Source organism: Pelodiscus sinensis, chromosome 2 (genome assembly GCF_052426305.1).
Source record: "Pelodiscus sinensis isolate ZL-2025 chromosome 2, ASM5242630v1, whole genome shotgun sequence".
Classification (NCBI taxonomy): domain Eukaryota; kingdom Metazoa; phylum Chordata; order Testudines; family Trionychidae; genus Pelodiscus; species Pelodiscus sinensis.
The window spans coordinates 200,714,861-200,737,855 of NC_143053.1; the positions used below are offsets into that span (position 1 = coordinate 200,714,861).

Below are 22,995 nucleotides of genomic sequence, written 5' to 3' on the forward strand. Positions count from 1 at the left end.
GACCCCCTGCTCTACCTTTCTCAGGGGCTGCAGGGACATGTCATCCACTTTCAGGAGCAGCAGTTACCACGGGGATAAATACTCCAGCCACAATAGGTTAGGCATTTTAGAACTCACTACTCAAAGAACTAAATGTAAGCGTAAGAGAAATGAAAATTATGAAATGTACAGACCAATCAAAACCCAAAAATAACACACTTTGCAAGCAGTAAAAGAAGTAACAACCACCCACGTATGTATTGGGTCGGGAGATGAGAGTGAAGGACAGTGTGTGTGTGTGAGAGAGAATGACAGAGACACACGCAATGTATCAGACTGACAGAGATTTGCATTGACAAGCTCCGTCCATCCCCTGCTCTCTGTGTGCAGAAATGGGGAGGGAAGAGGAACACCCTGACATCAATGCCCTCACTCTTCTCCCTTCCACACCCTGCACAGCAAGTAGGAGGCTCCCAGGGGGGCAGCTCCAAGGCAGAGGGCCGGAGCAGTATGGCAGTGGGTGGAGGGGCAACTGAAGTGCCAGTGCTTGATAGCTTCCTGGACAAACCATTCAGGATCACCTGTCAGAGGCTAAAAGATCTACCGGTAGATCCTGATCTACTGGTTGGTGACCACTGCATTAAGCTGATTTTGTCAGCCTGCCTTTACTCTTCCCTAACATCTTGGCATTGAACCCTGCAGTGCTGCACAGAAGTGTTTGGGAGTCCCAGTCAAAATCTGAATCTGAGCCCAGTCACACCCTTCCAAAAAATAACCACTGAGGGGACTGAGAGATCAAGCCTGCCACTAATTCACCCCATAATGGCAGTTCCTGTGCTGTGGGGGCTGGTCTTGGCTTCCCACTGTGGATGGTGCAACCTGGATAAAAGGACGTAGGGCCACTTGCATTCGCCCTGGCTGCTTCTCTGATATGACAGCGAGGCCAAATTGTCGCAATGTCACTGGGGCCCTATCAAACAAGCTGTCCTTTGAGGAAAACTTGGCTTTTGCCCTCTCCTGCATAGTGGTATATAGGAGCAGGAATTGGACCACTTACCACAGTCATCCCAGTTAAAAACATAACATCTCAGCTCCGAACATAAATTGAAAATATCTGATTTCTTGTCTACGAATGCTGAGTACAAAAAACCCATTCTTTCTTCCAAGTCAGGAGGGGAGCTAATACTTTGAAAATAAAAACGGTATGTCATGGTAAATGCCTGCCTACATCTCTGCAAGCCTTGAACTGACTATTTTGGAAAGATTTGGAGCACACATGAAAGAGTACATAGAAATCAGCCTGGCACTTTTCACTACCTTTGAAGTAAAAAAAAAAAAAAATCGTATTAGTCATTCGGCTTGTTTCTTTTTCAATACAACTCAGACAAGCATGTTAATTTTAGGGTGTTAATGGCTTTCTTCTGTGCGGGGGAGGTTGGCTTTTTTTTTTTTTTCTTAATTGAGTCTTTTAGAGACAGCCACACAGCTCAAAGTCGTGGTTGACCCAGCAGTTCTGAAGTTGAGGGAGCAGATCTTAGCCTTAGCATCCGGCGTGTCTGCTGCTGGTGCTGGACGAGGTCGGACTATTTACGTCCTGTCACTACAGACGCCAAGTCTTTCATGCGCCGATGACTAGAAAGATGCAATGTGCGAGCGGCGGCTCCGCCCCTTTCCGAGCGGCGAGTAGCTGCAGCCGCCCTAGCGGAGGGGGGGCTGGCTAAGGCGGGGCTTTGCACGGGAGCGAGCCTGAACAGAGCCAAGCAGGCAGACAAGAAGTTAGCTCTATGCCTGAAACAGGGGGTGGCCTCCTCTTAAGAATTAAGGTATAATCTTTGACTCCTTCCCCTCCGTGGCTCCCCTTGCCCGGCTATGCACTGGGCTCGAGGGGGTGGGCAGCCCGCTGCACGTGCGAACTGACTTGGGCTGTTCCTTTCAGCGCTCAGAGACCTTCCTGGTGCAGGTTGCCCGTTCTGGGGCGGGCTTGTTAATGGATCTATCTGGCAGCTTCTGGACAGCCCGGTCACCCGCGGGGCTGGAGCCCTGGCAGCTCGTGTGGCGCTTCTTGTCAGCGCCCTTGGGGGAGTTCCCCCCACCCGCGAGGGGCTGCGCTGATGCAAAGGGCACAGCGCACGTGTGCCGGGGTGCTCAGAGCTGCCCGTTTGCTGCTGGGCAGCGGGCGTGCCACGGGCAAACCACACCAGTTGTGGTGGTACAGCCCCCTCCCCCCATCTCTTGGCTCTGACAATGGTGCAACAAAGCGGGTTCGGGATCAGTGTGGTCACGGTGCATTGCAACCCGGGGACCTGGCTACGAGGGGTCCCGGACCCAGCCAGCGGGGCGCCCAGCACCCGTAGGTGCTGCAGAGAGGGGTGCTGCAGAGGCACCCCCCGGCTTGAAGTGGATTCCATATTTACAGGGACGGGGTTACACTTTGGTTCCTCAGCACGCCCACTATCCCTGCTGAGCACCCGGCTTGCTGGGCTGCTGCCGATGGAGCTGGCCCACCCCGCACTTGTTTCCACTGTAAAGCTCCAGTTGCTGGCTGGGGACTGGCCTCTCCTGACCGCCCCCTGAGTGACAACTCCGCACGCCGCTGCCAGAGAGGTACTGCCCGCCCGTACCACATCCTCTCTCTCAACCTGTCCGAGAGGCGCCTCTCGCTGACATCATGGAAACACCCGCCCTCCCCAGACTGGCCTGGAAGGCGGGCGCTAGCGCGCCTTCTTTGCTTGGCCCAGAATAGAGATTCTCTTTGGTCAGCCCGACTGTCAATCAATGAGATGAAGCCCGCCCGCTTTGGAACCTCCTTCGGAATCTAGAGAGCCGAAGAGCCGGTCCGTCGGCTCCCAGCTCCAGCCGGCACCCAGGTGGAACCGCTGAGTTCATGATTTTGGTTGCCATCCCCGCCCACGTCCTTTTAGCCTGGCGCCTGTAGCGGCTGTTTAGAGAAAAGAGCTGAGCTGCTTGCGTCTACCCGGGGAACCGCTGCTGCCTCGGAGTTTCCATTAGCCCCGCTGCTGCCTGCGGGTAAGGTGCTCAGGTAGGTGCCCGGCTCCCCCACCCCGCTGTGAGTCCGCGGGGAGTCAGGGATCTGGCCGGGGCTTGGCCCCCCGGCCGCTCTGGGGAGTGTGAAGGGACCTGGTTTCTGTCCTGAGCTGTTTGGCGTCCCTGGGGTAGGGGAGGTGCTGTCCCTCAAGGGTCTTCCTGGGTCTTCTCTCGGGGACGAGAGCTGAGTCGGGTGTGAGGTGTTGCTAACCAGGACACTCACTCTCCAGGAGCCCAAGCGCAGGGATCCGCTGTACAGGCAGGTGGGTTTGGTTATTCACCCCCCCCAAGGGCTGGCTTATCTTACAGGAAAACAGGGCAGTGCCTTTTGGGGCGCCCCCCCCCCCCCCAGCCCGAAGAGAAATAGTGAAGAGGCTGCGAAATTTGCAAAGGCACCAAGAAAACTTTGTAACAAGAACGTGGCTTTTAAAAACAGCTATAGGCACACGGTTCAGTGTGAGGCAGTGGGGAATTAAGACTTGAGAGAAAAGAACTGGCCGGGGGTCACCACTTAACGCTCAGCCTTCATGTCACTGCTTGGTAACCTTAGTATGGCGGGGTCTGTCGGCTTTCCTGTAAGTTTCAGTGCAAATGTCTGAAGACGGTGTAGAGAGTGTTCCCTCTTGTGAACTGAAGCCATAATGGGTTAGAGTAGTTCTAATCTGTGGAGAATTTTGACTTACTATAAATAAAACACATTACCCTCTCAGTCTATGTATATTCTGCCCATTCTAAAGTGTCCTAAAATGAAATAGGATTTAGCTACCCATCTAGTCATCTCTTGAAATCCGTTGAGATCCGTGGATGTGCTGTTACAGTAGTAGAGTATTTTGAGTACACAATTTTAAAATAGCCTCTCTTTGCTTTGAATTGTGTGCTATTCAGGATTTTTATTTATTAGTTGTGTTCAGGGTGTTTTCTTTGTGGTGTTGAAATTGACCTAATTTTAGATTAATTGGTATATTAAGCATCTGTTGCTAAAACATAAGCCTGTATCAATTACTAAGTCTTCAGGGTTCAGAGGTGAATTTCCCAGGAGTCATTCAGCAGGGAGCCACTGCAGATTTTCCCCTCTTGCTGTGTGCTTTGGAAAATATAACTGGAAGCCAGCTGGCTGCTAAATGTAACTTCAGAGATCTTGAGGATATTTGCCAGTGCTTCACTCTCAGCTGATTCTTTTATTCTCTTTAGCTGTATAAAACAAAAACTGCCATAATTTTTCTTCACTCTTGTCCCCCATCTTTAAGAGAGTAGGTTAGTTAACTCCAATTATTTCAGTACAGTTTTCAAAGCCAGTGTAATTTCAGGACTTTGAGTCCAAATTAGTAAATGAGCAGTAAGTATTCTGTTGCATGAAATCCATCTGGTACTCCTGGCTCATGCTTGCTGACTTTCAGTAGTTTAATATTCTTCACCATGTGGAATATGTCTGTAAAAGGATATTTAACAGCATCCATCTTTTCCTTCCCCTAATTATGGTAAGGGTGCTGTTTGGCCAAAGGGGTGTGAAAAACTATTTGTTTCATATAATATATTAAATATTTCTGATTAACCACAGAGTTTGTAATGTAATTGACCCACCTGAATTTCAGCAGCACATGTAGGCTTCATTCAGCATTTAAAGCATAAGAAATATCCCAGGTAAATACTTACCTTTTTTAAAAAAAAAGTCCTTACTAGAATAAGAGAGAGAGTCATGTAGTTTGTGTTAAATGAATTGGTTGAATGTTCTGTAACTAGATTTCACCAGTCAAGTAGCAAGAGTGAAACATCACAAGCCCTAGCAGAGCCTTCCCATGGAGTCAGACAGGCCCCTGCGGCACTCTGCCTTCATGGTAGTTGGTCCCTTGCATAAAAAAGTCACAGGAATATTCAGGTTACTCCAGATCCCAAAGGACAAGTCATTTACCCCAGGTCAGTGGTGCCTCAGATCACTCATCAAAGCCAGTTCTTCTAGCCAATCGTGTAATTAACTAAAGATTTATAAAGTCATGAGTTATTTACAAGGTTAAAGCAACACACACATGACTTACAATCTTAAGATTAAACAAGATAGTAACTTCTATAATAAGCAAACTCCCTATGTCCTCTTGGGTTAACCTGGAAAGGCAGGGGGTGACTTGCTTATGCTTAGTGATTTTTTGCCCATTTAGGATGTCTGTATTGCAATCTGTGGTTGGCCCATGCCAGCTGACTTGGACTAATGGGCTGTTTTAATTATGGTGTAAAGATTTGGGCTTGCTGAAGCCTTGGCAATGGGCCCTTGTGAGGTGGGAGGATCCTGCAACTCAGGCTGCAGCCCAAGCCTAAATATCTATACTGCAATTAAACAGCCCCTTAGCCTGAGTCAGATGGCATGAGCCAGCTGCAGGTGTCTAATTGCAGTGTAGACATATCCTTAGAGTCCAAGCAGCCAAAAGGAATCCAGTTTCTCCTTACTGGAGATTTTCATCCCTTCCTCCCCTCCCACACTTAAGATGATGTGATGAGTTCATGAACAAGTTTCTTCCTGGAGGGGCTATATGTAATTAACATTTGTCTTTGTCTCCCACAATGGCTCATTGGGTTTCAAAGACCACCTAGTTAGGCAGAGCCTAAAGTCTTCTGGAGGAAGCCAGCATTTGCATTAGTGAAGGCTTCTAATCCTCTTTGAGTTCCACAGTTCAAAGTTTACAATGCAAACACTATATAACCATACACTGTGGCTTACCAAGCTCACAAGCGAGATCAATATGATGTGGTGTCCTATATACTAAACACATTTGTATCATCTTACAGTGTTGTTATGCTGGTTTCCAGCTCTGCATTGGTCGGTGTTCAATGAGGCCTGGGCATGAGCTGGCACTAGGTCTGCCCAGACCCAGAACAAGCAGGCCATGGTTGTGAATTGTGAGCTAACTACCAAAGACAGGAAACACTGTTGAGAATGGAGGGGGGAGGAGGGTATTTTGTACAATGATTAATATATAGTTAGTTTTGTGCAGCACTTTGCAAATGCAACACAATATATAACTGCTAGGTATTTGATATTTGTCTTCTCATTAGAGCTCCGGTAGTTAAAAGCATATGTGTATAAACAAAGTACACTTCAGTAGTAGGCCTCCCCTACATTACTTTGCTGTATTATATGTACTTTTGTTGCATACTATCTAGAGAACAGATTGAAAAGTTACCTTATTCTCACAGGTTTAGATTTCATGGATCCTAATTGCAAAAACTGAGTTCTCAGTTGCTGCAGTGTTATTAGCAGTTTATATATTAATTGGCATTTGAGTATCAAGGTTTCTGTTGGTGTATAGCAATTAACCTTTTAGCTAAATTTCAGCTTGCTGTGGTATTCAGTTCAAAGGACTGCTGTGATGGATATGGCTGCAGTAGGTTATAAAATTATCCTTTTTCTTGTGAGACACTTATTAATTTCACCTGGGGCCACTAAAGACCATTAAAACTTTTGCCGTGTATTCTGTGGCGTTAGAATCTGATGCCTAATTGACATACTCATGGTAAAGACCTAGACACTCCACTGTGTATATGTAGTAGTTGTGTGGTTGCTGTATGCACTGTTAAAGTAAAGGGCCTTATGATTAGACCCTGTTTTCCATTCATAAGCTGCCTTTGTTCAGGGTTTTAGGGAAGGTGCCTCATTGTGTGATCTAATGCTGAACTATATTGGACAAATCAGTAGCTCATGCTCTGTTTAGGGACCCAGGACCCATGTCTGCAACATGGATTGTGCTCTGTAATACAAGCTTCCACTTTTTAAGAAAGTGGTTGCAGAGGAATCTTTTTTTAAAGCATGAATAAAAAGTGATAAATTAGCCATTCTCTGTAAGTACAGATAACTTGAAATGGTAGCTCAAATGTGAAATGTTCAAGGCATTTCAAATTGGTGTTGCCTCTGAAGCTTAAAGAGGACAAATTGAATGTCCACTTAAATATTTCAGTGTTGTTCATTCTAGTTTCCTGTTAGTGTACATATTCTAGAATTCCATACTGCTTCTCATGTACCAAGAACCCAAGCTATCTCCTAGGCACCTGCCAAAAGTTTCAGCTTCCCTGATGGACTGAATTCTAGGAAGCAGTTATATTTTTGTGATGACCTTGGAAAATAAAAGATTTGGTGATGCATTCAATGTAGTTTACAAGCTAATAATTAAAATGGAGTTACACAGTACTAATGGTTCATATCTAATTTAAGAAAATACTTCATTTATATTAAAAAGCAACTAAAACCTCTAGTCTGTTGTACCAGAGTGACATAGATTCTAGGTCCAATTTGACATAGAGTCCACAGGGTCTTGTCCACAGAGAACAATCCTACACTGACAAAGAAATGAACTGGCCATCTAAGAGGTCTCTCTCATATTTCATTTCAGGTGAGTTTGTAACTTGGCATACAACTGCCCAGACTGGAACTAATTTGTCTCTTACAAAATGTTACCATACTAAAACTTAGCTGGCTTCGTACTTTGTCAGTTACATATGGTTTGTTTTATTTTATATAATGTATATAAAACCAAGCCCTTCTGGTTTTAGGAAGGGGTATATTTTTCAGATTGTGGCATTAGACTTGTGCAACTAATCATTTGTGGTGGAGTCGTTTACTTTCAGTCAGCTCTGTGGTATGTTGGGATTTAAAGAGGAAACTTATAATAGCCTCTCTGCAGTGGAGGAAGGGGGTGTATATGTGTTAATATACAAACAAAGACAGAAACTTGGTTAAATTACCTTGGAGCACCTAGATTGATATACAAATCAACAAAAGTAAAAACTGGGATGTTAGTGATGAGTGTGCTATGAGAACCTAGGCAAGACAGAACTGAAAATATGCCTCTTAGTTGGCCTGATCCTGAGATGTTGTATTTCTATAACTCCTACTCATTCAGCTTCAGTTCTTAATCTTCTATTCTTGCCGGGTTCTTGAAGCTACTGCTGATTCTCTATAATAGTCTTGTACTTGTGATGTGCTTAAGGTTGAGAGATGAATCAATGTTATACTATATGCTGCGTCCAAGTGCTACCACAGTACCAATAATGAAAGTGAAGAGCTAGTGATGTAAACCAGTTTCACCATATCAGGTATGGCGCAAGCTCCTGCGAATGCTCTTCAGTCCGTAGCTGCAAACCCCCTAGTATTTTAGGCCTAAGTCTCTTCTAAAGAAACTGATATTCATGTCAGGTCATGCATATCTGTGATGTGTACAGATGGAAATGAGACTAAATCTGGAAGCTAGCTTTCATTGAGATCTGAGACATCACATGAAATGGTGCAGCTAGTCCCACTGTGAATTTCTGGATTTCAAAGTTAATCTCACATTCACTCATTTCATTATTTTCTCAAAATCCTTCTGCATTCAAGAATAGCTCAACAGTAGCATGTTAGACATAGGAAGGAATGCATAGGAATAAAAGCCGAAAAAGTCACGTGTAGGATCAACGAGTAGTCTTGTGGCACACCCACAAAAGCTCATGATACTATACATTATTTTTTGTTAGTCTCTAAGATGCCACAGAACTATTCATGTTTAAAAGTCTCAGAGGGGTAATCATGTTAGTCTGTAACTTTAAAAACAATGAAGTGTCAGTTCAGAGTGAATCTCTATTCTCTGCTTCCCACCAAATGTTGCTTTGGCACAGACAATTGTTCTGTCGATTATCCTGGACAGATCCTCTGTGATAAGTCTCATAAGTTTTTCCCTCTTTTAAGTAGCTTGACAGAGATTCTTTCTGTCAGATCATTCTTTGTTCTTCTAGCTGCCGAATGGCATGACTGCCATGGCAGATACTGGTTTAATTCTTAACATGCCCAGTATCTCTCCCTCCCCCTTTTTTTGTGTGTGGCTATCTTTAGAGAGAAGGTTTGAACTTTGAATCTCAGAATTTTAGAATTAAATTTAAATCCAATGTCGAGCATTTTCTAAGATATTTGCTTTTAAAGGCATTTAGACAGCTGCTTGTACCTTTAGGAGATTCCAGTTTTCACATCCGTGTGGTAAGATGGAAATAACATTTGAATTGAATGTGTGGTTTGATCTTCAATCTGTAGCATTTTGTGTGTGTGTGTGTGTGTGTGTGTGGCCAAGTCTTATGTAATCTGGTGAATGCAGCTGCTTCCTTGTCAATCTGTTTCCTTCTTAGGGTGACCAGATGTCCTTGTTCTAGGGTCTTTGTCGTATAGAAGCAACTATCATACCTTGTCCCAATTTTTCATACTTGCTATCTGTAACCCTGTTCCTTGTAGGTATCCCTATTGGCTTGTCCATTATTGCTAAGGTATGTGAATGGACTTGCCTCTTATATTCCTTAGTCTTCTGGCCAGCAGTGGATGTAGGGCAGGGCAAGCAGGGCGGCTGCCCTGGGGCCCGTGCTTCAAGAGGCCCCGGACATGCACTATGGCGCCATGGTGCATGCACTGTGTCAAAGGGGGAGCCCCGCAAAATTGTGCTACCCTGGGCCCTGCAAAACCCTCATCCGCCCCTGCTTCTGGAATGTTTCAGTTATGAGTTGCTGGGTTTCTCCTTAGATTTGTTGTAGCATATCTGATCATTGGCCCTGTGGCTTTCTTTCTTTTTAAATGGTGAACAATCTGTTTGTGTCTATATGCATGTTCATTGAGCTCATGCTGATAAGGCCCATGTCATCAGCAAAATCTAGATCTTCTAGCGTCCTGTTGATGAGCCATGCAGAGAATATCTATGCTTTTCCCATAATGTAGGGCATTGCTGTTGACAGTACAGGCAGTCCCCGAGTTACGCGGATCCGACTTATGTCGGATCCGTACTTACGAACGGGGCTTTTCTCGCCCCGGAGGACACGGCCGGCGGGACCGCGGCACGTCTGGGCGGTCCCGCCACCTGGATCCTCCGCGGCTTTGCTCCGCGTCTCCCTGGTCTGCTGGGGTCTCCCCCCCCCCGCCTCCCCCCCAGCAGACCAAGGAGATGTGGAGCAAAGCTGTGGAGGACCCGGGCGGCAACACCGCGGCGCGTCTCGGTCCCGCTGCCCGCGTCTCCATGGTCTGCTGGGGGGGGGGGAGGACGCAGCTAGTGAGCTCCCTCTCCCTCCCCCCTCCCCCCCAGCAGACCAGGCTTTTCTTGCGGACGCCTGTGGTAGAGCAGGTGGGGCGCTGCCGGTTGGTCCCGCAGCGCCGCTCCTCGGTGCTACTGGACCAACCCGGCAGCACCCCAGCTGCTCTGCCCCAGGCGTCCAGATTCAGCCGCTGCTGAAACTGACCAGCGGCTGACTACAGGAAGCCCGAGGCATTCTCTGCCCCGGGCTTCCTGGAATCAGCCGCTGGTCAGTTTCAGCAGCAGCTGACTTGGGGACACCTGGGGTAGAGCAGCTGGGGTGCTGCTGGGTTGGTCCCCGCAGCGCTGAGGTGCAGCGCTGCGAGGACTTACCCGGCAGTGCCCCAGCTGCTCTGTTCCAGGCGTCCAGATTCAGCTGCTGTTGAAACTGATCAGCGGCTGATTCCAGGAAGCCCGGGGCAGAGAATGCCTCGGGCTTCCTGTAGTCAGCCGCTGGTCAGTTTCAGCAGCGGCTGAATCTGGACGCCAGTTCCGACTTACGTACAAATTCAACTTAAGTACAAACCTACAGTCCGTATCTTGTACGTAACCTGGGGACTGCCTGTAGTGCTAAGAGAGCATCTCTGACTGTCTGTTTTGACCCGTTCACTCAAGTCTGTTATCTTGTCAACATGCGATGGCTATTATAAAGCCTAGAATGGTGGTATTAAGTTTTGTTGGCCTACTCTAACATTGCAAGATATTCCACAGTGAATCCTGATGGAGGCTGTCAAATGTTTTTCTGAAATCTGAGGTTTGTGTGTGTGTTACCATTAAGTGCTCTCTTCAATGATTGCTCTTTGGGTGAAAAGCTGGCCAACACATGATCTTCTCAGTTGAACTCCAGCATGATCATCCCTTAGTTTTTTTTCATCTACTTGCTTTATTCTGCTTAAGATGACACTGCAGGAAACTTTACCTGTCAGTTACCTGAAAGGAATGTTATGCTTTGTCAGATGTTAATTACTTAGGTTACCTTTCTTTGTTGCATTATTTATAATGCAATTTTCCCATTGTTCTGGTGTTTTTTCTCCTCCCAATTTCTATACATTTGTTGTTCTGGCTGGAATCTATTCTGTCAGTTTAAAAAAAAAAATCAAATTCCTTTTTTTACTTGTATTTGTTTATTTGCTGGTAGAGTTGTGTTAAGCTCCTAGATGTTACATCTAATTACATGCTTTCCATTATGCAAGCCCTACACAAAGCACACCCACACTGTTGTGTCTCACTTGATGTACACTTGTGCATGCTTCTGCTCAGAGGGGCGCACACTCTAAGATCACATCAGCCACAAGTGGAGCCACATGCACAGATGAGTAGAGTCTCATGCATAATTGTGCATACATTCTGTGTCGCTCCCACAAAGTGTGAATCTTTGTTTCTTTCTCCTCTCCTCTGTTAGTTTCCTGAATGGAATGTTATGTGATCCATTATTTTGCAAAGGGTCCAGAATGCAAAGAAAAGCAGGAGGCTCGTATCTTGTGATGAGAAATATTGTTCAATAATCAAAGGCTTTCTAAAGTGCTGTGTATTTTATCTTCTGCTTCCCCATCGCTTGTCTGTTTCACAAATGGAGCCAGATTCACTGTTTTGGCAGTGTAAAGGGGCCATTTTTGTTACCTTTGTGGAAATGTGAATTCGGCCCCTGGTATATGTAGCACTTTATTCTTTGATCAGTGGAATTTTAAATAAGGAGAAATGCTCCTCGGTACCACTACTTGAGCTCCTTCAGGCCTCAGAGTTTGTGGAGTCACTTATGAGCAAAGGTAGGGATTGCTTGAACCTACCTTTCCATGATGATTCCTCTGCATGTGTGGGAATCAGAGGAGCAGATTCCAGAAAGGGTGGTCCACTCAAAGGCCTGGCCACTGGGTACATTTTCAGTCTCATGACTATGAGAGGAGCTGGAGGCTATAGACAGACCAGGAAACCTTAAGTCAGCAGGCCTTCTAAAAACTGCCTAGGAAAATATTCTTCTACCCAGAAAGATGGAAGGGGTAAAAGGATTTTATTGTAGATGAGTAGCTTGCTGGCTGAGTTCTTCCCTGAAATTACTTATTTTTAGTGCTACTGACATGTTTTTGTATTACAGGGCTTCAGGCATCCGTATGTGTAATTTAATATTTCAGTCTAAAGAAGAATAGGATCTGGACTGCACAGGGAAGAGGAAACCAGATTGCAAGTACTGGGTAGGACTGTACACGGTGGCAGAGGGTCTATGCCCAAAACCAGATGTTAATTCTTGTGGAAAACTGAAATGGATTTAGCTGGCTCGCTGATGCAAGTCACTTATTACCCTGCTTATCCTCCTGTCCACATATCAGAGGTAGATGTGATCCTCTAGGTAGGAGAATGGTTGGTCGAACAGTGGGTTGACCAGACCTACCAAAGACCAGACATGAGCAGACCTACCTGGCCAAGTCTGAGAGAGAACTTGACAAGGCCAAACTCCAGGAAGGAAATGAGCTTGGATTTTACAACTATATAAAGGCCTGTGCTCTGGAAGGTTGTGAAGGGTGCTTGCCTGCAGGGAACTGCTCTAGAAGCTTTAAAAAAAAGGCAATTTAACCAACCTTTGCTATGAGCTGTTGGCAAGTCAGGAGTATGGTTGGTAAATGGCATTGGAGGTAATAGACAGATAAAGCAAGAATAGCCTCTTCTGACAGAACTAAAAGATCATCTACTAGTCAAACCACTTCGGTTTCAGTTCCACATCTAGGCTGAAACCTTTGACTGAGTTTTAATGAGTTTGGTGGAGGTTAGAGACTTGATTATGCAAGGTATGAAGACTCTGGAGTTGCTTTCTAAAAAGATTCTCTATCTTACCTTAACTCAGGAGTTTTGAAATACAGCCAGTCCCCAAGTTGCGAACGGTTGACTTACGGCCATTTGCAGTTACGACCAAAACTGTCATAAATGGCGGACCCCGAGTTACAAACGCGATCCGCGCTTACTAACAGTGCGGTCACGTGTAACTCTTTGGGGTCTGACTTACGAACAAACCGAGTTATGACCAATTGCTTGGTCTGTAACCGATTCGTAAGTCTGAGAGAGGCTGTAGTGCATCAGTTAAAAGTTCTGAATCAAGTGGTGGCTTCTTGAGCCACAGGCTCGTATAACCATGCTTCCTGGTGGGAAACAGGGAAAACTAGAAGCCTAACTATGATGCTGACAACCTATTCCAAAACCAGCGACTTTTTCTGCTGGCGCACTAACTCACAGATCGCGATCTAAAGTTCCTTTGGTATATAGGGTTGCCAGGTGTCCGGTTTTCACCTGGACTGTCCATTATTCAGATCCCCTGTCTGGTGAAAATACCAGACCTGGAAGGAAGCCCAGTGGGGACAATTTTCCCCTGCCACATGCTGCTCACAGGGCGGGGAGAGAGTGGAGGAGACTTTGTGCGCTCTCCTGTCCACAAGCCAATCAGCACCTGGAGGCAGAAGCTGCGTGAAGCTTCTTTTGACCTGCACCAGCCCTGCAAAGAGCCCATGGCATTTCAGAGTGCTACAATCAGGGCCGAAGGAGGCTTCAGGCGCCCCTCCACCTCCACCCCCAGGCCCTGATTGGCCTGGGGATGAGGGAGCATGCCAAACCTCTTCCAGGGCATGGGTGCCTAGTGGGAAGGGTGGGCAAAGGAGCTCCCCCAGATCAATTATGGTCTGGGCATGGGGTAGCCCCCTTCCGGGGTGGCCCGGGACTGCTTCAAAAATTTTTGTAAGTGGTCCCTGGGCAAAAATTATTGCCCAGCCCTGGTCTGGGGGCTAGCCCTTAGCCCCGCCCCTTTCACTTGGGACCCTGCCCTTTCTGGGGGGCCCAGAGGTGAGCCCCTCCCACATTGCCCAAGGCCCAGTGAAGTTGGTCATGAGATCTGTGCACAAGTAACAATAGTATCTCTTAGGAAAGTTAAAATAAGTTTTATTTTTGTAAACATGTGACTGATGAAATTTTCAGCAGTTATGTGTTTACATGTGGGGAGTGCAGGTGAGCACTGACTCCTGCCTCTGATTCATGTAACCATGAGGTTTAACTAGTGAGCCAAAGCTTATTGGTTAATCGTGTACATGGGTACACATTAACATCCCTGGTATCCCTGTACTCTAGTTGATGACAGGTCTGTTTCAGTAGAATCAGCTTCATTTTTTTCCCCATTCAAAAAATACTGTATTGTAATAATTGAGCTTGCACTATTGGAATCCACATGTTTATCTTATCTTTAAAAAAATATACTAAGTGGGTAAACAATTTTTGGACTCCTAGATAGAGCATTAGAACTTTACACGTGTGATATCTGGGCATGTGTTTTCACTACATGTCACCGCTAATGTTTCTAAGGTGTCCTTCAAAATGGTGCAATATATGAAGTCCTAAATTGAAATTCTGGGACCATTGAAGTCAATGGAAAAAATTCCCATTGATTTTTTTTTTTAAGTGGTGCCAGGATTGCATTTTTATGTAAAATTTCTTGAAAACAAAAAATGTAGTGGCAGTCACTTTTCTTTTGAGGATTACATAGTGTCGATAAAAGAAACGTTAAACATTTTCCCCTGTACTAAGTAACCTTGGTTGCCAGCTGCCATGACTTATGAAAACATGACCTATGAGGGAAGACTGAAAGAAGTAGTAAGTTTCTTTAGTTTAGAAAAGAGAAGGTGGGCGGGGGGAAAGCATGATAGCAGGTTTCAAGTATTTAAAAGGGTGTTACAAGGAGGATGGAGGAAAAATTGTTCTCCTTGGTCTCTGAAGATAGGGCAAGAAGCAATGGGCTTAGACTGCAGCAAGGGAGGTTTAGGTTGGAAATTAGGAAAAAATTCCTAACTGTCAGGGTGATTAAACAGTGGAATAAATTGCCTAGGGAGGCTGTAGAATCTCCATCACTGGAGATATTGAAGAGCAAGTTCGATAGACCTCTATCAGGGATGATCTAGATCAGGGCTACTCAGCCCGTGGCCTGTTTGTTTGCGGCCAATGGCGCAGTTTGGATTCATGCTGGGCTCGACACCCGGCTTGCGGGTAGGAGCCAAAACAAAAAAGTAATCAATATAATGGCCGTCTGTTGATACGTGTTTTAGTAGTTAAATTCCTGGACTGTCATTGCTCATAAGTGCTGTCATATGGGTGGAAATCGGGTAAATATTGCATTTTATTTATCAGCAGAACTGACTTAAATGGGGCCTGTGTGTTGTGTAGTCTTGCCTTAATCTTTGTATTCATGCCTGTCAGTGTGAAAAGTTATTTGCGTGTATATGCAACCACACTCATGTTGTGGCCCTCAGTATGTGCTATGAGAATCATTGTAGCCCCTGGGGCTTCCAAAGTTGAATAACCCTGATCTAGATGGTGCTTGGTACTGCTGTGAGGGCGGGGACTGGACTCCATGACTTCTTGAGGTCCCTTCCAGTTAGGGTTACCAGGTAGACCACCCCAAAATACCGGACACACTTGATTGTGGGCGGGGTGAGAGAGGCTGGCCGGGAGGAAGGGGGACGGGAGGTGGGGCTGGTGGGGGGGCTGCGGGAAGCAGAACTGGGAGGGAGGAGATTAGGGGCCGGGAACGGGGGGTGGAAGAAGGGGGGTGGGAAGCAGAGCTGGCGGGAGGGAGGGGGGGGAAGAGGGGTGTAGCCACTGGCCGCAGCCGGAGTCCAACAGGCCGTGCCCCCGGCAGGCACTCCCTCTAGTTGCTAGTTGAAGCCGGGCAGGGGCGGGGGGAGTGGCTGGGAGCCTCTCTCCCCACCATGTTTCTGCCCACAACCAGAGGCTCCCAGCTGGGAGGCGGGGCTGCGATTGGCACTGGGAGCCTCTGGTTGCATGCACGTGTCCAGTATTTTCTGAATTTTTCTACTGGACAGAGGGTGCAAATACTGGTCTGTCCGGTAGAAAACCGGACACCTGGCAATCCTACTTCCAGTTCTAGGATTCTGTGATTTTTATGAACATAATTCCTTGCACAGTGAAGATCCCTTTTTGATCATCCTCTCAAAAGATCAGATTTCAAGTATTTGGACATCACTTTGTTTTGTTCTGCATTACAAAAAACTACTTTGTTTTGTCAGCCAGGCTTCACAAAAGCTGCTTTCAGTCTGAGTTGATTAGCTTGATTATCTGTAACAGGAAAAGTACAACTTCCTATTTGACCTCTTGTGGGTTCAGCTTCATTAATGTTTAATTTCATTTGAATCGTAAGGTATTGTTAATATCCTGATGTCATGAATTGAATTTTCTCATCTTTGTAAATATGCCACTTGCCAGAAACAACAGACACTCTTCTCTGTGGAGATCTAAGATGGATAAAGTATGTCTGTGATGGAAGTTGTTGTGAAGATTCTTAACTAATGGTTCCACTTCACAGCCTTGATAAACATGACATAACATCCCTATCATAATGACCATTCCTACTGTTACCAGCCATACCCTGCAAAATGACCTTGCATTAGTTATTTTCACATGATTAGATTATAGGGCTGGCATTAGCCAGTCCTTTGTTTTATACAGAAAGGCAAATGTTTATCTTCTGATGCTATTAAATAGTAATTTAGTTTGAATAGCCGTTCCATATACAGTATTCTCAACTCACTGCAGAATGAGCGCCTATTTCTTCAGGCTTTGGCTGGGACCTTTTCTGCTTGGCTAGTCTGTTGGCAAGTATATAATGCAGATCTGTTATCTGCTGACCTAATTGCTAAATTTGAGCTCTTCAGGGAATTTCTTCCTCCAATGTCATTGCTCAAGAGTTGTCAAACTTGTTGCTGCTTGCCCAACTATGAGACAGTTTCTGAACTGTAGGGGGGAACATCTGGGCGTATGTTGTTGAGCACTATACTTCACTTGTGTGCCTGGGTACCTATTGACTAATTAGCTTCTGTATTTGCTAGGAATGTTAACCAAAGTGTATTTGAGTAAATGTTTATCCAATTAAATTTTTAGCAGTTACATATTTACATGCAGGGGGCAGGTAGGAGCTGATAAGAGAGGCAGCAATGCGGGCGGGGGGGGGGGGGAGCCATTAAGCGGGAGCTGGTTTGAAGACCAACGTCTCTGTGTACTCACTTGCAACCACTTAAATTCCACTGCTTAATAAAATCACTTTTATTTACTATCAAGACCAGTGCAAATAATTGTTAGGTGGAGGAGCAATCAGTCTTTACATCCTCCTTTCATGTTTAAAGGAGGCTTTCCTGGGGTTCTTTTCCCATTTAGGAAGTTGGGTTTCTGGGAAGTTGGGCCCATTCCTGCATTATCCTCAGACACTGAATCTTTTCAGCTCTGTATTGCTCCTCAGCGGGGCTGGTGATCTCCGCTCTGTGCCTTGGCTAGGGGAGACGAGCTGATCTTGCCCAGCAGCACAGGGTGGTGAGAAGCCCCAGAGAGCAAGGAGATGAGTATCGGTGGTCAGCACTCCAGGGTGCACTCCCAAAGGGTTGTCTGTGACCACACCCCATCAGTTAGCACACACCTGGAAATAAATCTTCAGAGATAGATGGTTATGAATTCTTGAGATGGGGAAACTAAATCTTGATATTAAAACGGTAATTATTGAAATATTGGTTCCATGCTATGAGACCAAGGGTCAGTCTAGTGCATTTTCATTAAGTAATAGAGAGGATGAATGGATGACAAGATTTGGAGAAGGATAGGTGTTCACATGCAATGAAACCTCCAGAGCAGCATTTTGCCAGCTTAGGGTTCTGACGACCCAAAAGGGGGTTCTAAGCCAATTGTAGTCAGGTTATAGTATTGCCACCCTTACTTCTGCACTGCCTTCAGAGCTGAGCTGTGGGAGAGCACCCAGCTGGCTAGGCATCCAGCAGCAGTGCAGAAATAAGGGCACCATGGTATTGGTGGTGGGGAATCATAGCCTGAAATTTTTTGCTGAGACCCTCTTTTAAAATGTTTCATAGCCCCTGCTGTGGACATACCCAGATGCAGAGAAACTGTAGAAGTGGAGTAGTAAGACCATTAACATGGGTATAGTCAGTAAAGTGAATAACAATTTATGTTTATTTTTTTGCCATTATAACTTTTAGTTGAAGGGCTCATTTTGTTCTCAGCTATGTTGGAGTGAGTCCAGGCATGCCACTCAATGAACAAATCAAAGAGTATCGCAGTGTCAGTATTATTGGGTCAGGATTTCCTGACAACTGTATTCTGTACTTTCTCTAACCTGAAAAAATTTATCTTGCAAGCCAGAAAAGTTGAAGGGAGTAGATTTGTGTGGAGGGGGAATTATCAGATTTTAAAAAGATTTAACTTGAATTAAAGGTAGTAATACTATCTACTGACTCTTTTTGTAGTGTCTGCAGTGCAGTTCATGCAAACTATTTTCATGTGAATTTTTCTTAATTCAAGTCCAATGATGGCTTTTACACTTAAGTCTGACTTTTTTTTTCCTTAATGCCCTTGGATCACTCCACATACTGCAGAGCATGTGCAGAGTTTAATTTTTAATGTTGGGCTCTTTTTTGCCCAAGAAATAATTTGAGGAATGTGTAGTTTCTATGAAACTAGTGCTGCAGAAAAAAGTTTGATTTGCGTTGTGGTTGTGAAATGGGCAGTTGTGCTGCTGGTTCCTCTTTCTGTGGTGCTAAACAATTCTTTTCTTTTTTTCCCTAGGTTGTGGTCACCCATTGGCAAACATACTTATTTCTTAACTTTCCCTTCTTTCAATGACTTCTTCTTGAAGTTTTTCTGAAATCTGGGTTTAGAAGCTTGTAAACGTGGCATACAGATGTGTTAATAGACAGCGGTGATCCCTCAATTCACGGATGATATCCGGTTGCTCACCATTGTTCATCTAAGGCAAGGTGCTTCTCCTTGGAGTGGGCCATTGCCTGACGGAGGACATGCTGTCATTGAGGCAGGGGCACAGCCACGGGTGTGTCTGAATGGGCCTACCCACTTGGTATCCAGGCCTATCCCCTGCACCCACCATGGCTTTCCGCTTGCCCTTCTCTGCCAGTCTGCCCCACGCTCCAACCAGGGAGTGGGATTGGTGCATGGGGGCTTATCTTGCTCCGCCAGGATCTCTAGCACAGAAGCAGGGTAGAAAGCTAGCTCTGCTGCATTTGGTGCTGCAACTGGGGTCCAGGGTTGGGGCTCAAAGGCGTGCCCCGATTCTCTGGGATCTCCATCTGTTCAGTAGGGAGTCTTTAGGGACAAGGGCCCATCCTGGTCTGTTTGCGTGACACGCCAGTTCTGGAGTGGAAGCAGGGCACAGGGGCTTTGGGTGCTCCAACTGGGGAGTGGGAAGAAGGACTTGCCCTGCTCGGTCTACCAGCCCAGTGCTTCAGCTGGGGAGTGGAGTTGGAGCTTAGGGGATCACCCTGCACCGTCCAGTGCTCCAGCAGGGAGGCAGGAGTAAACTGGGCTAGCACTTGCACTGAGACACTGCTCCTGGGATAAAGTGCGGGGCAGGCAGGTGGTACGGGGCAAGACCCCTTGCTAAGAGACCCTTCTCTCTTGGCATCCCTGACCAGTGTGTCCATTCCTCTCCGTGTCCCCTTCGGGCTACACCACATCAGTTTTCTTGAGCTACTACAAAGACACATAGAGGGTTCTCTGACCATAGGTGAGTTGAGAGTAGATGGCTTGTTGTGGGAGGTGAGATGCAGTACTCAAGTGACTACTCTTGGAATTCTTTCTTCCTAAAACCAAACAGAACACTGAAATCAACCGCTGTTTGGAGGGAATCGGGTCAAATCAGCCTAAATATCTCACTGGAGATTGGGGCGTGTGCTGCATTATGACGATATCCAGGAACTCAGTCTGTGTGTAAATGTGTATTGTCAGTTGGGCCAACAGAAAATGAGCCAAGTGACCTATGGATAGAACTTGCTGAGTATTCAGAAGAACAAGTTCTATAGTCTTTACCAGTCTGGCTGATATCTGCATATAACTTGTGTCACACAGGCAAGTTACATGCTAAAATGTTGGGTCTTGCTTACACTGCCAAGAAGAGAGCAGAGTTTGGCTGAATGGAAGAAATGCACTGTGTGCTGAGGTATCTGACCAAGAGTATATCTTCACTAGAGTTAACTCTGCAATGATAAAATACACTAATTGGAGAAGAGTAAAGTAACTCAAGTGAGAGCCACCACTACTGCAGGGCAACACACCAGTGCAGTACTATTTGTGTGTGTTGCTTGGGCTTGTGAGTGTGTCCCATGATTCTTTGTGCTGCAGTAAATTGAGCCGCTCTGGAAATTCTTTCCCAGTGAAATGTGGACGAACTTGTCTGCTTTTTCTGATATGAGATAGTGGTAGATCAGAGAAACTAGTTGTACTCCAGTGGTGTTATCCAGCATCTATGCTGCAAGTGGTTGTGCTAGCAGCTTTTGTCAGTCATGCCCCTGATGTAAATTTCACTGTCAGCTGTGCCATTGAAAGATCTGTAATGCAGACATAGGCTAAACCTTGAATCGGGCTAAGCCCGTGATGGGCCAGTAAACCACCACACCCAAGTTCTGGATTCTGGTGTATGGACAAGACTCAAATTAGGAGCAAAGCTCTAGTGAAGTTAAGTTAGTTTCGCAGTAAATACAAGGTTGAGCAGGCCTTCTACAAAGATAAGTCTGCTCAGAAAGTCTCTGCTGTAGTGAGGGGGAAACTCAATTTTTGTCTTGTGACTCTTGGTAAAGCGGGATTTTTGGGTTTTAGGCAGAAAAGCTTTTTGAGAGCAAAATTAAGCTTTCTACCTTCAACTCTCTTCCATGGCGCCCGCTGGGCCCTTTACGTGCGCCCGCGGATCAATCTGGGCTGGCCCCGCCCCCAGGCGTACAGCAGGTGCCAGCCCCGGGCGCATGGCCGGCCCCGGCCCCGGGTGCGCTGTGTGTGCCGGTGCCGGTGCCGACCCTGAACCCCGCCCCCCGGGGCGCCGTGCGTGTCCTGGCCCTGGCCCCTGCCCCACCGCATGTGCCCTTGCCAGCCCTGGCCCCGGCCCCGCACCCGGGGGCGCCGCGCGTGCCCTTGCTGGCCCCGCCCCCGGGGGTGCTGCATGTACCCTTGCTGGCCCCGCCCTGCCCGCCCTTGCAGGCCCTGGCGGCACCGTGCATGCCCGCGCTGGCCCCGGCCGCGCGGAACCTGGACAGCCGGTGCCGACCTTGGGCGTGTGGTGCATGCTTGGCCCTGCCCCCAGTCACGTGGCCTGTGAGCGGCCCCGCCCCCGTACACACAGTGCGTGAGCGGCCCTACCCCCAGGCGCCCGGCAGCCCCAAAACGTTGGGGACCACTGTTGTAGGCCATAATAATAATGTAATTGTTTGTTTTTCTTTGGGCCTCTCATTTTTTTTTTCCTCTGCTTTGGTTTAGGGATGACTTAGATTTTGGCTGAAAAGATTTTTCCTTCCCCAAACGTGTAAAAGCTCATTGTTTTGTTTTAAAATGAACCAGGCCAAAAGTCTACATATTTTGCTTTTTAAAAATGTGAACACTTTCATTAGCCAAGTTAATTCATCGAAAATTTCTGTCTCAGGGTAGCTGTATTAGTCTGTATCTGCAAAAATAATGGAGTTCTGTGGCGTCTTAAACTCACAGGTTTATTAGGGCATAAGTTTTCATGGGTAAAACCCATTTCATCAAGTGAATATTCATCTGATGAAGCATGTTTTACCCACGAAAGCTTATGCACCAGTTATTTCTGTGTTAGACATGCATTAAAATGTACCCTTCTGCATAGGTGTCTGTGGCGTAGTTGGGGGGCTGTCTGCTCTGTAACCTGGTGTGGTGGTGGCACTTTGCTGGTTGCTAGGCTTGGGTATGGATGACCTCCACTGGCGGCTATTTGTAGCATGGCCCAGCAGGACAGCGGATGAGTCACGTAGGCAAGGGTCTCCCAACCTGTCCGATCAGTTGCCTTCCAGGGAGAGAGACAAAGGGATGCAGGCAGGGACCAACCCCTGGTTGGGGGGCAGGGCTGGAAGGAAGGCAGTTGTTGTCTGGGAAGCATGGGAGAAGGGGCTAGGGATGGGGCTGGGATTGTAGGGCCCCAGCCACCCCCCCATCTCAAGGGGGGGCCTGAGGCCTCCGGGACCCAATTCCTGTAACCAGATTACGTCTACAGCCGCTCTCTGAGTTGCGAATGGTCGAGTTACGACCGCTCGCACTTATGACCAAAGCTCCCATGGAGTGGTCATAAAGGGCATCCCCAAGTTACAAACGCAACCCGCGCTTATGAACAGCGCGGTCACATGTAACTTCAATGGGGTCCGAGTTACGAACAGCTCGAGTTACAGCCAAGTGTTTGGTTCGTAACTCGGAGAGAAACTGTATGCTGTGCTGTATCTTGGAGACGCAATAAACCCCAACATGCCGTCAGTGTCACTGCTGCGATCCTTATCAGCATTGCTAACGGAATGTATACAAAGTTCCTCTGTTCCAGTTGAATAAATAAACATTCTGATTAGAAAAAGGTTGTTTTCATTTTTATAGATGTAAAAGGTATAAGAAGTTGAAGTTATATGTTTTCAGAATTCTTGTGGCTTTTTTTTCTTGGTTTTTCAAGAAGAAATTTTATTAACTAAGTCTCACACTTTAGATATCATAGGGTTGTCTCATTTGTGAGTCATTAGAGGAAAAAATGCTAACTGATGGATTTAGGAGAGTCTGACTCATAACTTTTACGTCACACTATTTCAGACACCCTACACAATGCAAGTTCCTGCACGTGAAAAATGCTAGTGAGCTTTTGCTTTGTTAGCTATTTAAGTTCTATAATCTTGAATGGCCACACTCCACTAAAAAAGTTCAGTTTGATAACATTTTATAATTATATGATCCTGTCATTCATCCAGGAGCAGCCTGAGGCTGGCTGCGGCAGCTGGAACCCCAAGAAGAAGGCGCGATCGACACCCCCGCCTGCACGGCCGTCAATGGCTGTGACATAATCACCGGGCACCCCGTGGCGTCATCATTG

The 22,995-nt window shown here is 46.5% G+C and overlaps 1 protein-coding gene across 4 annotated transcripts in view; it reads left to right on the top strand.

Moving 5' to 3' along the window:
* Nucleotides 1-1,648: 1,648 nt before the first annotated feature.
* OSBPL3 (oxysterol binding protein like 3) overlaps nucleotides 1,649-22,995 on the top strand; it is a 127,781-nt gene continuing 106,434 nt past the window's right edge. The window contains exon 1 of one of the 4 annotated variants that reach the window (XM_006138372.5): nucleotides 1,649-1,802. The gene's annotated coding sequence lies outside the window, so the exon portion shown is untranslated. Of the gene's footprint in view, nucleotides 1,803-2,303; nucleotides 3,020-22,995 lie in introns of those variants that run through there. The other 3 variants (XM_014581221.4, XM_006138373.5, XM_014581222.4) reach the window with 3 other exon arrangements.